The sequence below is a fragment of the Mauremys reevesii genome, linkage group 12 (assembly GCF_016161935.1).
Source record: "Mauremys reevesii isolate NIE-2019 linkage group 12, ASM1616193v1, whole genome shotgun sequence".
Classification (NCBI taxonomy): Eukaryota; Metazoa; Chordata; order Testudines; family Geoemydidae; genus Mauremys; species Mauremys reevesii.
Genome location: NC_052634.1, coordinates 41,040,564 through 41,055,249, shown reverse-complemented (window position 1 = coordinate 41,055,249; position 14,686 = coordinate 41,040,564). Strand labels below are relative to the sequence as shown.

At 52.8% G+C, this 14,686-nt stretch overlaps 1 non-coding gene across 1 annotated transcript; it reads left to right on the top strand.

Annotated features, from left to right (window-relative positions):
* The first annotated feature begins 10,201 nt into the window (after positions 1–10,201).
* TRNAA-UGC lies at positions 10,202–10,273 on the top strand. The gene has a single exon. It is a non-coding gene; the product is annotated as a tRNA-Ala (tRNA).
* The last annotated feature ends 4,413 nt before the right edge of the window (positions 10,274–14,686 follow it).

The following is a 14,686-nucleotide window of genomic DNA, read 5'->3' as shown; positions in this document are numbered from 1 at the left end:
AAGTTGGAAGAAACTATGAAAGAGCGGAAGAGACATCATGACTTGGCCTCTCTCCCCCACAACTCAGCAGCTGCAAACACATCTGGAGGACAAACACTGAACTGAGATAAATCAGAAGAGAATAATAATAATAATACATTCAAATCAAAATCCCCAACCAGACTAGTATGGGTGTTTCAGCAGAAAGTTTTCAGTTTGGGGAATTTTGTTTTCTCAGTCGTATTTTGCCAAGGGAAGTAGGGAGAAAATGTTTGAGTTGCCTCCTTCAGAACAGCTTGGCCTAGACACTAGCTCTGGTTCACTGCTCTGGCCTTGCTTGGGTTCAGGATATTTTAATAATTTGGGCAGGTTCCAGGGTATTTGGGGGAGATGATGAGGATGTTACCTTTTGAGATAAAAATTAAGAAATACAGCACTAGAGAAATTTTTTTTTAGAAATCTGAGATTTAGACATTTAATTTAAAGCAAGGGGGGGTCTGAGTTTCTGAGAAGGTTTTTGTTTGCAAGAAGCAACATTGTTTGATCTGTCATTGTACCAAAGGGGGACATGGTTGTCTATAAAGGAGAGGTGAAAACTAAATGCAGCTGATGAGAATGCGATTTTAACCCATGCGTGCAGAGCACAATGGATTAGTAGCCCATCTTCTTAACCACTCGGCCACCTCATCTGAACTGCTAAAAAAGGGACAGGAGGAGAAATCTAAGGCCAGCAGAGATAGGGACAACATGGAGTTTTTACATACTAAGCGGAAGCAGGGTCTGAATGAGCTCCCCCCTCACATCTAGTGAGGAGCTGGAGAAAGACTTCAGGAACAGACCGTGTTTGCACAGACACACCTACTCTGCCTAGCTATGCAGCATGATGGGGCCACTTCCCCAAAATGACCAGTTTTGGCTGGTGGCGGGTTACAAATCACTTTAGGATTGAGTGGAATGAAATGTTATTATCCTTCCTGCGTGAGTGAAGGGCAGCAGAACATACCTAGTCGGTCCTGATGGAGGGGTAGGTGGGTGAGGAATAGCTTTTATTGGACTGCATAGAAGCAATTGAGGACGTCACCCTAAACCAGGGGTCCCCAAACTTTTCACACTGTGCCCTCTTAGCCATGGCGGAGGCCCCCCGGAAGCTGCGGTCGAGAACCAGGGCTGGGAGAGGGGCTGTGGCTTGCTGGGGAGAGGGGTGCAGACAGTGATGAGCTGCCAAATTTTTAACAACGGGTTCCCTCCTCCCTCCAAAATTTTAACAATGGGTTCCCTCCTTCCCCCCCCTCCGGGGGGGGGAGGGTCGTGCCCCATCCAACCCCTCATGTTCCTTGACACACACACCTGAGACCCTGACCCATCCCCCCCTTCCCTGTCCCCTGACTAACCCCTTGCCGCCCCACCCAACCCCTCCTCTCATTCTCAATGGCCCCCCAGAACCCCTACCCCATACAACTACCCCTTCTCTCTGTCCCTGAGTGCCCCCACCACCTCAACCAACCCAGCTCTTTCCTGACTGCTCCCGGGACCCTTGCCCTATTCAATCCTCTGTTCCTGCCCTCTCTGACCCCCACCCCCACACTCCCCTACCCTCTCTCCAACACCCCCTCCCTGCCCCCTTACCGCGCTGCCTGGACGTGGCTGGGCCAGGACAGGAGTCGCACGGCTGGAGCCGGAGGATGCGGCGGGAGCCCAGTGGCCGGAGCCAGGTGGCTGGCTGGGTGGAGCCAGGAGGGCTGCGGCCAGAGCTGGAGCCGGGCAGCTGGGCCGCCGCCACGCCCAGACCCGCTGCCGAGCCCAGCCCCTGGCAAACAGCAGGGGCGGCTGGAGCCACGGGCCAGGCCGGGCTGGAGGTGGGGGCCGTGTCCAGAGCCGGGCATCTCGGTAGGTGGGGCATGGCAGGGCCGGGGGTGCGGCCGGAGCCGGGCGGCCGGGAGGGGTTCGGGGGTCTGGGACGCGCCGTGCCGCAGCCGGTGAGGGTCGGGCGGGACCCGGGACGGGGCCGGGCAGGACCGCGAACGCGGGCCGGGAACGCGGGGACGCGGCCAGGAGGGTCGGGTGGGGACCCGGGACGGGGACGGGCAGGGCCGCGGGGGATGCGCCAGGAGGGTCGGGCGGGACCTGGGGCGGGTGGCCGGGCAGGGTCGCGCCGGGAATGCGGGGGACGCGCCAGGAGGCCAGTGAGGGTCGGGCGGGACCCGGGCCGGGGGCCGGCAGGCGCGAACGCGGGCCGGAATGCGGGGGAGGAAGCGGCCAGGAGGGTCGGGCGGGACCCGGGGCGGGTGGTCGGGAGGGTCGCGGCTGGGAACGCTGGGGGACGCAGCCAGGAGGCTGCTGAGGGTCGGGCGGGACCCGGGCCGGGGCCGGGCAGGGTCGTGGCCGGGAACGCGGGGGACGCGCCAGGGAGGGTCGGGCGGGACCCGGGACGGTAGGTGGGGTCACGGCAGGGCCGGGTGGGTGCGGCCGAGCCGGGCGGCCGGGAGGGGTTCGGGGGAGTCGGGACGCGGGCCGGGCAGGGTCGCGCCGGGAACGCAGGGCTGGGAACGCGGGGCGGGGACGCGCCAGGAGGGTCGGGCGGGGACCCGGGACGGGGTGGCCGGGCAGGGTCGCGCCGGGAGGCGGGACGGGCCACGCCAGGACCGCCCGGGCACACGCCCCTAGTTTCCTACCTTAGGTCGCCTTCCTGGGCCGGGAAGCCTGCCTGCTTCAGCCCTCCCAGGCTTCCCGCGCAAACAGCTGATTTGGCGGGAAGCCGTGGGGAGGAGAAGCAAGGAGGAGCTTCATGGCAGGAGGTGGAGGCAGAGCTGCTGGTTCAAGAACGCTTTGCTAAAATTAGACGCCGGACAGAGAACTTTAGCAACCGGTTCGCTGTCCTGTGTCTAATTTTAGCAAACGGTTCACGCGAACTGCTATAACCATCTGCAGCTCACCCTGGGTGCAGACACAGGTAAGGGGGTTGCAGCTGGGCCGGGGCTCAGGCTCAGGCTGAGGGTGGGGTGGGTGAAGAGCTGGGACAGAGTGGGGCTCCCTCCGTGCCCTCCATGGGGGCTGGCTCAACCCTGAGGTGCCCCCATGAACATTCCTCTGAGCCCCACTAGGAGGCATGTCCCACATTTTGGGAATCACTCCCTAAACTGACCCCTAGTCACTAAGCAGGGCTAGTGATGCCAAAGCCCAGGGACAGGGAGCTTTGCCAGAGTGGAGCCTGCAGGTCACATGCTGGGGCTGACACAGGCTCCGTGCTCTGGAACAGCTCTGAACCAAACCCAGGCAGAGCTCTCATCAGTGTGACACCGCCAAGGACGCTGTCACGGGGAAACCTCCTTCCCTGCAGCACTTCCAGGGACTGACCTTGGACCTTTCAGCCCCCCTGTTCCATGCCAGGAGCTTCCTGTAGTGAGTCGCCTTAGCAGGACACCTGGGAAAGCCTTACACCCCACCCCAGCCCCGAACAGGGCCAGCTTTAGGCCAATTCCACCACCTCGAACCGGGCCTCGCACCTAAGAAAGCCCCGCGCCTAGTGGCAGGGCCACCAAGGAGGTGGGGGCAAATGTTCTGAGGGCTGGAGAAAATGCCTTCTAGTGAGCTATTGAACGAGCTCAACCTGTTTAGCTTATCAAAAGAAGATTGAAAGGTGACTTCATTGAAGTGTTGAAGGGCCTTAATGGAGAGAAAAGATTGGCTATTAAAGGGCTCTTTAATCCAGCAGAGAAAGGCATAATGGCTGGAAAGGTGAAAAGAGACAGAGAAAGACCCAATGGCTGGAAGGTGAAAAGAGACAAATTCATATTACAACTAAGGCACAAAAATTGAACAGCGAGGATGATTCACCACAGGAACAAGCTACAAGGAAAGTGGTAGATTGGCCATCTCCTGATGTCATTTAATGAAGACTAGATGCCTTTCTGGAATGTGTTGGCCCCAAAAGTAGCTGTTGTGTCATACAGGAGGCCTGTGATATGCAGGGGGTCAGATTAGCTGCTCTAATGGTCTCTTCTGGCCATAAAGTTGACTAATTTCTGAAAAACTGAGTGTAGCATTGGGAGCAGCGTCTGATGTTTTCCTGTCTAGCCGGCTTGCTTCCTAGAAGGAACGCTCCTTGAGTGGGGTGATCCACAGGGAGTAGCTCAAACCTCCAAAGTGCCTGGCCAGGGGCAGGACATTAGCACAGCAAGGGAGGGGTGTGGCAGTGACATCACAAAGGCCTTTTGCAGGACCTCAGACTATTGGTCAAAGGTGGTGGGGAGGTGGTGACCTCACAGAGAGATGCTGACATCAGCCAGGCAGGACAGGGGCGAGGGGCCAGGGAAACCTCAGAGACTCCAGTGGCTTTGCTTCAGCAAGTCTCCTTCTCCAGGTCTCTCTTTGAGGACTGAGAGAGTATTCGGGTTCATGTACGTGAGCGCCAGGAGGAACCTCTTTCGAGTTTTCTCCTTCCCTTTGCCTGATTTTACTAGAAAACAGCCGTCCCTGTTTAGAAGGTAAGAGCCTCCTCGAGGGAAGGGGTATCATGGGGGTGTCACATTCAGATGCCAGTGCCCCCCCCATGTAAGGAAGTTCCCACCACCCTGCTCTGTGTTCGCAGGGCGGGAGAGAGAGGCATCCACGGCAGTGATTTGCTCCTGGCTGCTGCAGCAGAGCAGCAAACTCAGCTGTCAGAACTTCTCAGAGCGATGAAAGGGGAGGGGCCCATGGCTCTGTAGCAGGAGTGCAGGGCAGGTGAGTTCACGGTGGGCATTGTGGGATACTGGGGAAGGCCAGTTATGGTGGTATAATGAACAGCAGCATTTACTCTGTTACTTTACATTTGCTGCAAAAAGCTCTAGACCTCTCATCGAAGTCGTTTTATTTTGTCAGCAAAACAGGGCAGTTTTGTCGCCAGACGTGGCATTGCAGTGTGTGCACCAGCCACAAGCTACTGACTGAGAGAGAGTTGTGTGTTTTTCACACACCTGAGCAATATAATTCTGCTGAAACAACTTTGTAGTGCAGACGTGGCCAAAGATTTACTCACACACAGCTTGCAAGGAAAATGTCACCTGCTCCTCTGCTTTGGAGAATCCAAAGACAAGCAAAGCTTGTCAGGCCCTGGTGGCGATGGCAGGGAGTCAGGTGTGGGCAGACACTGTGTTTTAGTCACCCACAGGCACCATGGCTTAGCTGGCTAAAGCATCTGTTTCTGTAAACAGGAGATCCTGGGTTCAACTCCCAGTGGAGCCTTGTTGACTGGTTGTTGGGACACCTGCTATTGGCTACTGTCAGAAGACAAGATTCAGAGCTAGATGGGCCTTTGGTCTAGCCCAGTGTGGTTTTTCTTATGGTTTAAGTAACACTCACAGGCACTGATAATAGAGTTACTGAACGTTTGGGAGTTAGGAGCAGGTAGGTCAGTGGTCCAGTCCCCACACAGATGACCCCTGTCTCCTCTGGGACAGAGGCAGGTCTGAGCTCTCACCCAAATGCTCATTGTGGCTGCCAGAATCTGTGGGCAGCTCGTTTAGTTTACTGCAAAGGTTGAGTCCTGCTTTGTGCACCGTGTGTGAGAATGAAAATCCTAAACTGCCCTTTGAAATAACAAATGCAGCAGGACGTGTTATTGTCCCTGCCCCAAAGCAGACAGACCAATGGAGAAATGCCGTCGAGTCCAAGGTAACACTCCCCTGCCATTTTACCTTTTTTGCTTGCTAAACTCCTTCTTATCTGCCCGGCCCAGGCTGTCCTCTGCCGCAGCTGCTGCTCCCGGCCTGCTCTAGAGTCAAACACGCAGGGGCCCCAGGGGAACAGAGGCTGGGACAGGGCCGCAGCCTGGGCTGGGCTGGGAAGATGCTGGGAGTTCTCGTTCCCTGAGAATTGGCCCGGCTCCCTTCTCAACAGCAAACAAATCAATTCCACGTCCCCTCCCCAGAAAAACCAGCCTGGAGCCAATGGCAGCAGGGGACGATTCCCTGCAGTTCCCACCGAGGCAGGAGAGAATCCAGGGTGTTTCTAGCAGAGCTTGTGGAACTGACATGGGGAAACCAGCCTTTAATAACAGGCAGTTCCAGTTTAAGCTCAGTGTTTTTAACAATTTCTACAACATTAAATAACCCTTCAATCGTAGTGTCACCACCCATAACATTGCTTCAGCCTTATAGGTTCCTAAGTGTACAACTCAACATCTCTTCAAACACAAGGGAGTGGAGATCAGTCAGTGTTCAGAGTCATCCCATATAAAAGAACCATGTTGTGGTACATACTGGCCCCATCATGTGGCTATCGCCTTTCCCTCCTCTCTGTTAAAAGTTTTAGTATTTTGCACAGAAACTTTCTTCCCTCAGGAGAGTCCTGGGAACCAGGGCTGCCAGCCAGACAAACACCTTTAAGAGGCGGCGTAATCTGTCAAAAAATGATCTCCCTCCTTCAGTTCAGTGACACCCTGAAATGTTACTTATCAGGGCAGAGCCAGAGGATTGAAAGCAGCTACATGAAACCCCTGTGTAGCTAACAGGAATGAACACAAACACTCCCTTGTATCTGAAGAGATGTTTAGTTTTACCCTTGGTAAACTACAAGACTAAAGGGAAAAGCAGTGGTGGTGCCAGATATAAAGAGTGAAACACGAGACAATCATCATAGTTATGCCCATAGTGACTGCAAATTATTTCTAAATTCTTCTTATTATCATCAGTGTATTATTTTCTCTGGAGTCTAGACATTGACTATATCTTGACCAAGAAATTTAGATCTTGATAAAATAATCGACTGCCCCTGGTTAAGGCAATGGACTTGACACCCACTGGGGTGTCCCTACACAGGTACAAGTACCAACAACAGTGGCTGCCTTTTAGCCATAGATTTTAATCAGGGCAATAAATTGATACAAATTCCTGTTAAATAATTTCTCAGCCAGAGTCCATCACGCACATTCCTTAGGGCATTGGGCCACCATGTGGACGTTTCATTTCCCTCCTCAGTTTCACACAGAGACACAATTTCCTTTGCACAGATCCATGAACAGCAAAACCTCCCTGTGTCTCTTGTCTGAGCCAGGGCATTCGATTCCATTGAAACCTTCTCTCCTGCAATGGTGATGGTCAGACAGAGGGGACGTTGCCACCTTCACCTCTGACAGTGAGATATTGGCTCAGCTCTTTCTTTATGCTGCTGTTGTTAGTCCATGAAACATCAGGGATGGAATGCAAGGCTGAGCTCACGCACCAGCCCCCTGAAACATTTCAGTGCCCCAGAGAAATCCTGACCCCGGCTGTTGGAATGATATGGTGGAGATTCGAATAGGAAAGGGACTGTCTGAATTGTCAGTGTGGGGAATGAACAACAACCTATAGCAATGTCATTAACCACAAACACACTCTCATCATGCTCCAGCCGGAAAGGAAATGGGCAGGAACTCTTGCTGTTCAGCCATGGACACACGTACACTAATGCACAGCCAGGAGTGTGCTGGGGGAGCTGGTCTGAGCCATTTGAAGTGACAATTCTGTGAGAACAGAATCATGGTGTAGTGAAGTAACTGTATATTAAGTACTTGTGGCTGAGTGGTTAAGATGATAGACTAGAAATCTGTTGGGGTCTCCCCACGCAGGTTTGAATCCTGCCAACTATGGAGGCATTAGTATGTTGCTAGTGCCTGAGTGTCCACAGAGCTAGATCTGGTCTCACTGTGAGGCTGGCTACACTTAAAATGCTGCTGTGACACTGCTCTAGCACTGTGGAGTAGACAGCTGCTACAGTAACTGGAGGGGTTTTACATCCCTGTAATAGCTACATTGACAGAACAATCTTTCTTTTCATTTAGCACTATCTAACCATGGCTTAGGTCAGCTTAATTATACTGGTTTTGGGGTTTTTCACACCCTGAAAGACCATCATGCTCCACCAACTGAGCTAGCTAGATTTAAAGTCAGTCAACTGCCCAGTCTCCATGTAGAAGGAGCCCTGAGGGTGTTTATTTTTGAGCTGAGGTTCCCTGTCTGACATTTGCCTTCTTTCCTGGTTTGTTATGTCTCCAGCGAGCAAACCGGACCTGTCACAAGGCTGGTTAGATGCTGCTTTCTAGCCCAGAGAGCTGGGGTTGATTTAACATGCTGCTGCCATCAGCTGGTCAGAGTAACCAGGGTGGGAGGGTGGAATTTAGGATTCTCCCACCAAGGGGAGGTGCTGTTGGACTCATCTAGTGGGGGAGAGTCTGAGTCTGAGTTCCCCACATGCCACACACACATTTTCACAGGGAATCAGGTCCCCTGGGGAAAAACTCAAAGGAAGCCCAGGCCCAGGAGTGTCAGAGAAAGGAATCACTGTTTGCCTTAAGAGGTGGGTGAGGGAAACCTGCAGGTCCTTAGATCCCTCCAGCGCCTGATAGAACCATTTGTGGGGAAGGTCTGGGGAAGCCGAGGCGGACAAGGAGACGGGAAAAGGGCTTGCAGCTGTTGTGCAATCCCCATGCTCCCAGCAGAAGGGTCCGGGGGGCTCAGCACTCAGAACTCACAAGATGGCAAAGCTCAGAGCCCCATTACATGGAGTCAGAATGTGATCAGCTCACGCCCAGGGGGAGCAACACCCCGCCCTTGGTCTCTGTGCCAGAGCTCCTATCAGCTCAGTCCTTCCCGCAAGAGTGGGCTGCTGAGAGGGTTGCAATGGGGTAAATGAAGGCAGAGGAGGATTGTTCCTCATGGGGGTTTTTTTTGTGTGTCTCTGTGATCCTGCAGGAGGAAGCATGATTTGAGTTTGTTTCAGTGACTTGGGTTGGGCTGAGGTTGTGAGCCTGAGCACAGGGGTTCTCTGCTCTTAGCCCCTCAGGGAGTGGACAGTGGAGCAGTTTCAGAAAGTGGATAGAAAGTAGCCGAAGAAAGTGTAGTATAAGTGAGAAGAATAGCACCATCATCACCTCTCTGGTGGTCTAGTGGTTAGGATTTGGTATTTTCACTGCGAAGACCTGGGTTCAATTCTCAGTTAGGGAAAAGTAACTTTAAGCCAAAAAAACCTTCAGTTATTCTTCACTTGTAATATAAAGAAATCCATTGTATTTTCCTGTTTCCCCATCTTCCCAGTGTCTCCATGGCAGGGCTGGCTCCAGGCACCAGCACAGCAAGCAGGTGCCTGGGGTGGCCAATGGAAAGAGGAGGCTTCAGGGGCAATTTGGCCCTCTCAGAGGGAAGGAACTTGCCACCAAAAGCAGCAGAGGTAGAGCTGCCATTGATTGCAGCATTTTATTTATTTATTTTTCCGCTTGGGGTGGCAAAAACACTGGAACTGGCCCTGCTCCAGGGAAGACAATTTGTTAAATCCCAGATGAGTGGAGTTAAATCAGTTCTCAGCCTGAGTCCTTAGGTCTCAATCCTGAGGCTATTGTCCCATCATGGGGCCATTTCCTGCCTCTCTTTCATACAGAAGCACAATTTTCCTTGCACAGACACAGGAACAGCAAGATCTTTCTCTGTCCCTTGTGCAAAGCAGGGGGCCAAATGCCATGGAAACAATGGACAAGCAGGGGACCCTGGGCACATCCAGCCCTGGCTGTGAGATGTTCCCTCCCCTCTTTCTTTATGCCCCTGTTGTTATTTCATGGATTGTCTGGGATGGGGGAAAAGCTGAGTTCACTCCAGGTGGAGGGTAAAAAGGACCCTGAAAATCTCAGGATGCAACCCCTGCTACCAGGATCACCGAGGTGCTGGGGATTTGAGTAGGAAAGGGACTGTGTGAATTGTCAAGGTGGGGACTGAATAACAATCTACAACTAGATCCACCTCATTAACCACCAACACAGGCTAATCCTGCTGCTGATAGAAGGGAAACTGGGAGCGATTCTTTGCTGCTCAGCCATGGAAACAGTGACCCAATTGCACCGCAGTGAATGTGCTGGGGAAAGCTGGACTTCACAGGCAGGTGGCAATAGCAGATCCTAGAAACACCTGGAGCTCCCCACAGCACTGCTGCCACCAGCAGCCGCTCCCCTCCCATTACCTTCCAGCAGGAGGTGGCAGCACCCCCCACCCAATGCAGGGGAGAGGGCTGAGTGTATCTCTGCACCCTGAGCCCAGGGCACCCACTCTCTCTGCCCCACACATCGAATCTGGCCCTGCTGCAAAGTGACCCTAAGAACCAGCAGCCTCCAGGACCGCAGATTTGGCCCTCAGAGCAGGGAATGTGTCCCCCATGCTGCTGTTAGGCCACTGGATGCTCTGGGAATAGGACAGCTCTGAGTGCAACCTGCAGCCCATCTGGGGATGTAGTTCAGTGGTAGAGCACATGCTTTGCATGTGTGAGGGCCTGGGTTCAATCCCCAGCATCTCCAGGTTCTTTTTTTCATGCTTTGCTCATGCCCAGAGGGGATGTGGCCCAGCAGTCTCCCTGCAGGAGTTTCAGTCCTGCTCAGTGAGGGGCAAGTGCCAATTGCATGGAAGGTCAGGGGTGTGTGAAAGTAGAATGAATTATATTGTAAAAATAAGAATGGATTAAAGAAATGTTGTATGTACCTTTAAGCAGAAATAAGAAATGTTGAAATACAGGTGCCAGGAAAAGAAACATTAGGCATAAACAATGGTGCTAATGGCGAAACATTAGCAGAAGATCGGTAATACTTAGTAAGGAAATAAGATATGCATGCTTAGCCCAGGTAAACTTATCAGATTCTGCTTCCTTTGTTATCTTGTTAAGTGCTTGCCCTTTTATCTGTATAAATAAGATAGTTTGTGTCTTGCATGGTGCTCACATTATCTGTGTGTTATTAGCAGAGCGCTGTGCTAATAAAACAGAGTGGTCTGACAAACTGTGAGTCCTGAGTCTAACTTTGACAGGGGGTTTCTGCTCCTAAGTCACCTTGGTACATTTAAGATTCCCACCTGCTGTGCTGCTTGGGACAAGGGTAGATGAGAAGGGCGAATCCTCCAGCACTGGAGGGAAAGGTCCCATCTGCTCAGACTGAGAGGCAAGGAAACAGAGGGGCAGTCAGTGCTCAGAGAGGAGAGAGGTCAGTGATTTACACCCACCAGGGACACTGTCTTTTTGAGTATCACAGGGGTAGCTGTGTTAGTCTGGATCTATAAAAAGAGACAGAGTCCTGTGGCACCTTATAGACTAAGGGTATGTCTACACTACCAGAGTAGTTTGATTCTACTTAAATTGAATTTGTGGAACCGATATTACAAAGTCGAATTTGTGTATCCACACTAAGGACACTAATTTGACTTTGTGAGTCCACACTAACGGGGAAAGTGTTGACATTGCAAGTGGTGCACTGTGGGAAGCTATCCCACAGTTCCCACAGTCCCCGCTGCCCATTGGAATTCTGGGTAGAGCCCCCAATGCCTCCTGGGGGAAAAAAATGTGTCGAGGGTGGTTTTGGGTAACTGTCGTCATTCAACTGTCAATCCGCCGGGCGGGCAAACAGTTCGCGCACTTTTCTGGTGAGTGACAGTGCGGACGCCACAGCACTGCGAGCATGGAGCCCGCTGCGATCATCGCTGCAGTTATGGCCGTTGTCAACTCCTCGCACTTTATCGTCCACCTTTTTCACAGTCAGATGCTGAGAAATCGGGCGAGGAGGCTACGGCAGCGCGGTGAGGACATGAAGTCAGAGAGTGGCACAGACCTCTCACACAGCATGGTATCCCGCGCCGTGGAGATCATGGTGGCAATGGGTCATGTTCATGGTGTGGAACGGCGATTCTGGGCCCAGGAAACAAGCATGGACTGGTGGGACCGCATAGTGCTGCAGGTCTGCGATGAATCACAGTGGCTGCGAAACTTTAGGATGCATAAGGGAACTTTCCTTGAACTGTGTGAGTTGCTGTCCCCTGCCCTGAAGCACAAGGACACCCGGATGCGAGAAGCCCTGACTGTGCAGAAGCGAGTGGCCATAGCCCTCTGGAAACTTGTAACGCCAGACAGCTACCGGTCAGTAGCGAACCACTTTGGCGTGGGCAAATCTACTGTGGGGGTTGCTGTGATGCAAGTAGCCAACGCAATCGTTGAGCTACTGCTCTCAAAGGTAGTGACACTGGGAAACGTTCAGGTCATCATAGATGGCTTTGCCGCGATGGGATTCCCAAACTGCGGTGGGGCTATAGATGGCACTCACATCCCTATCCTGGGACCGGACCACTAGGCCAGCCAGTATATTAACCGAAAGGACTACTTTTCAATGGTGCTGCAAGCACTGGTGGACCATAGGGGACGTTTTACCAACGTCGGATGGCCGGGCAAGGTTCATGACGCGCGTGTTTTCAGGAACTCTGGTCTGTTTAGACGCCTGCAGAAAGGTATTTTCTTCCCGGACCACAAAATAACTGTTGGGGATGTGGAGATGCCTATAGTGATCCTCGGGGACCCAGCCTACCCGCTAATGCCCTGGCTCATGAAGCCCTATACAGGCGCCTTGGACAGTGAGAAGGAACTCTTCAACTACCGGCTGAGCAAGTGCAGAATGGTGGTGGAGTGTGCTTTCGGACGTCTCAAAGGGAGATGGAGAAGCTTACTGACTCGCTCAGATCTCAGCGAAACCAATATTCCCATTGTTATTGCAGCTTGCTGTGTGCTCCATAATCTCTGTGAGAGCAAGGGGGAGACCTTTATGGGAGGTTGATGCAAATTGCCTGGCTGCTGATTACACCCAGCCAGCTGTGCAATTAGAAGAGCCCAGCGGGAAGCGCTGTGCATACGGGAGGCTTTGAAAGCAAGGTTCCTCAGGGAGCAGGGTAACCTGTGATTATTAAGTTTGTTTACAGAGAAGCTGAACCTGCCCCTGTTTCTTTTCCCAGTTAATGTTGACTATCCTCTTTAATTACATTCCCCGTTCCCCCCATTCCCCCCCCTCCTTACAATACACATTTAAAAATAAAATACATGGAACTTTGTTAATTAGCACTGTTTTCTTTATTACTGATTTTGCGGTAAAGGGTTGAAACTGGGATGCAGACTGTGGTGGGTAGGGTGTGCAGTGATGTAAAGACCGCTTCTAAACTCGAGGAATGACAGGCTCCTGCTCCTAGAGTGGTCTGCAGTGCCGGACTGGTTGTTTCAATGGAGCCTGCCACCCCTCCTTTTCGGGACTCTGTGTGTGTGGGGGTTATGTGACTTTGTGGCTGGGGAGGACGGTTACAGATCCCCGGCTGCGTGGCTCTGTGATCCAGGATAAGGACCGCTGCATAAGATCTCTAACCGCCCTCCCCCACCACAAAGTCACATAGCCCCCCACACACACAGAACCTGAAAACCACCTCCCAGACTGACCAGGGTGCCTAGTGACTGCACTGTGTGTGTGACCTGCTGCTGAACCTGCCCCCGTGTCTGTACCCTGGTAAAGGTGACTGTCCTGTCCAATTACCAACCCCCTTCCCCCCCTTCAAACACAGTCTCCTCTAACAGAACATGACAGAAACAGTAATTAACAGAAAAGTATTTTTTATTATCAACTACACACTTAGGGGATGAAACTGGGATGGGGGCTTGGGTGAGGCGGGAAGGAAAGGACTTATCAAAATTTAGGGAATAAGAGCCTTCCTGTAATTGAGCACTGTGCAGGGGTGGAATGACAATTTTCACGGCCCCTGCCGCCCCTCCTTCTTGGTACTTTGGGTGAGGGGGGTATGGGACTTTGTGGCAGGGGAGGGCGGTTAGAGATAGACTGCAGTGGGGCTCTGTCCTCCTGCCTCCGGTCCTGCAGAACATCCACAAGGTGCCGGAGCATGTCCATTTGCTCCCTCATTAGTTCAAGCAGTGTTTGAGTCGCCTGCTTGTCCTCCAGACGCCATCTGTCCTCCCGTTCGCTCTGTGAGCGCTGGTACTGACAAATGTTCTCCCTCCACTGGGTCTGCTGGGCTGCCTCGGCTCGGGAGCATCCCATAAGTTCTTTGAACATCTTGTCCCGTGTCCTTTTCTTTCACCCCCTAATCTGCGCCAGCCTCTGGGAGGGGGATGTCGGGGTAGGTCGGGAGACAGCCGCAGCTGTGTGATGGGAAAAAGGGAGTGAATTCCTTACAAAGATACATTTTTGCAAACAATGAACATAATCTAGTCTGTCTCTGTGAACAAGACCATGCACAGCACCTATCTCATGCGCACTCAGGACAAGGACGACTTTTCGGCCGTCGCATTCAGTGCCTGGGGCCTTTCAGTGGAGATCAGACAAGCGGGGCAGGACAGCAGAATTTGTGTAGCAGGCAGACATGGTAAGCCGTAGACTTTTGGCTGCTTAAAACTTAATTTATAGCAGTGCCCTCCTTTCACGGTCAAAGCAATGCTCCTAGCGTTGGCTAGTTCCTGCTGCCGGCAATCCGGAAAGTATGCACTCTGCCCCTCGCGACTGTCCCCGGGAAAGATCCCTGTATGCTGCCCCTGTCCTGCCTCCACCGCGTGGCTGTAAACCGCCGGTTACAGTTATGTAAAGGAACAGGCAAGCAGTCCCAATACTAACATTCCCCTAATTGAAAGCAGGTCACCATGGGCAACATCACCCTGCTGAGGATCACTGCCACTGATAAAGCCCGCATGCTGCGTGAAAGCCAGCAAAAACCAGGGCCCTATGCCGCCATGCTCAGCGAGGCAATGATCCCACAGTACCTGAGGATAGCCTGGCGCAGAAGAGTGTGCTACCACGGAGGACCCAATAAGGCCGCTCTCCCCAGGAACCTCATGCGGAGGATTTTCGATTACCTCCAGGAGAGCTTGGTGGAGATCTCCGAAGTGGATTTCTGTTCTATCCACGTTC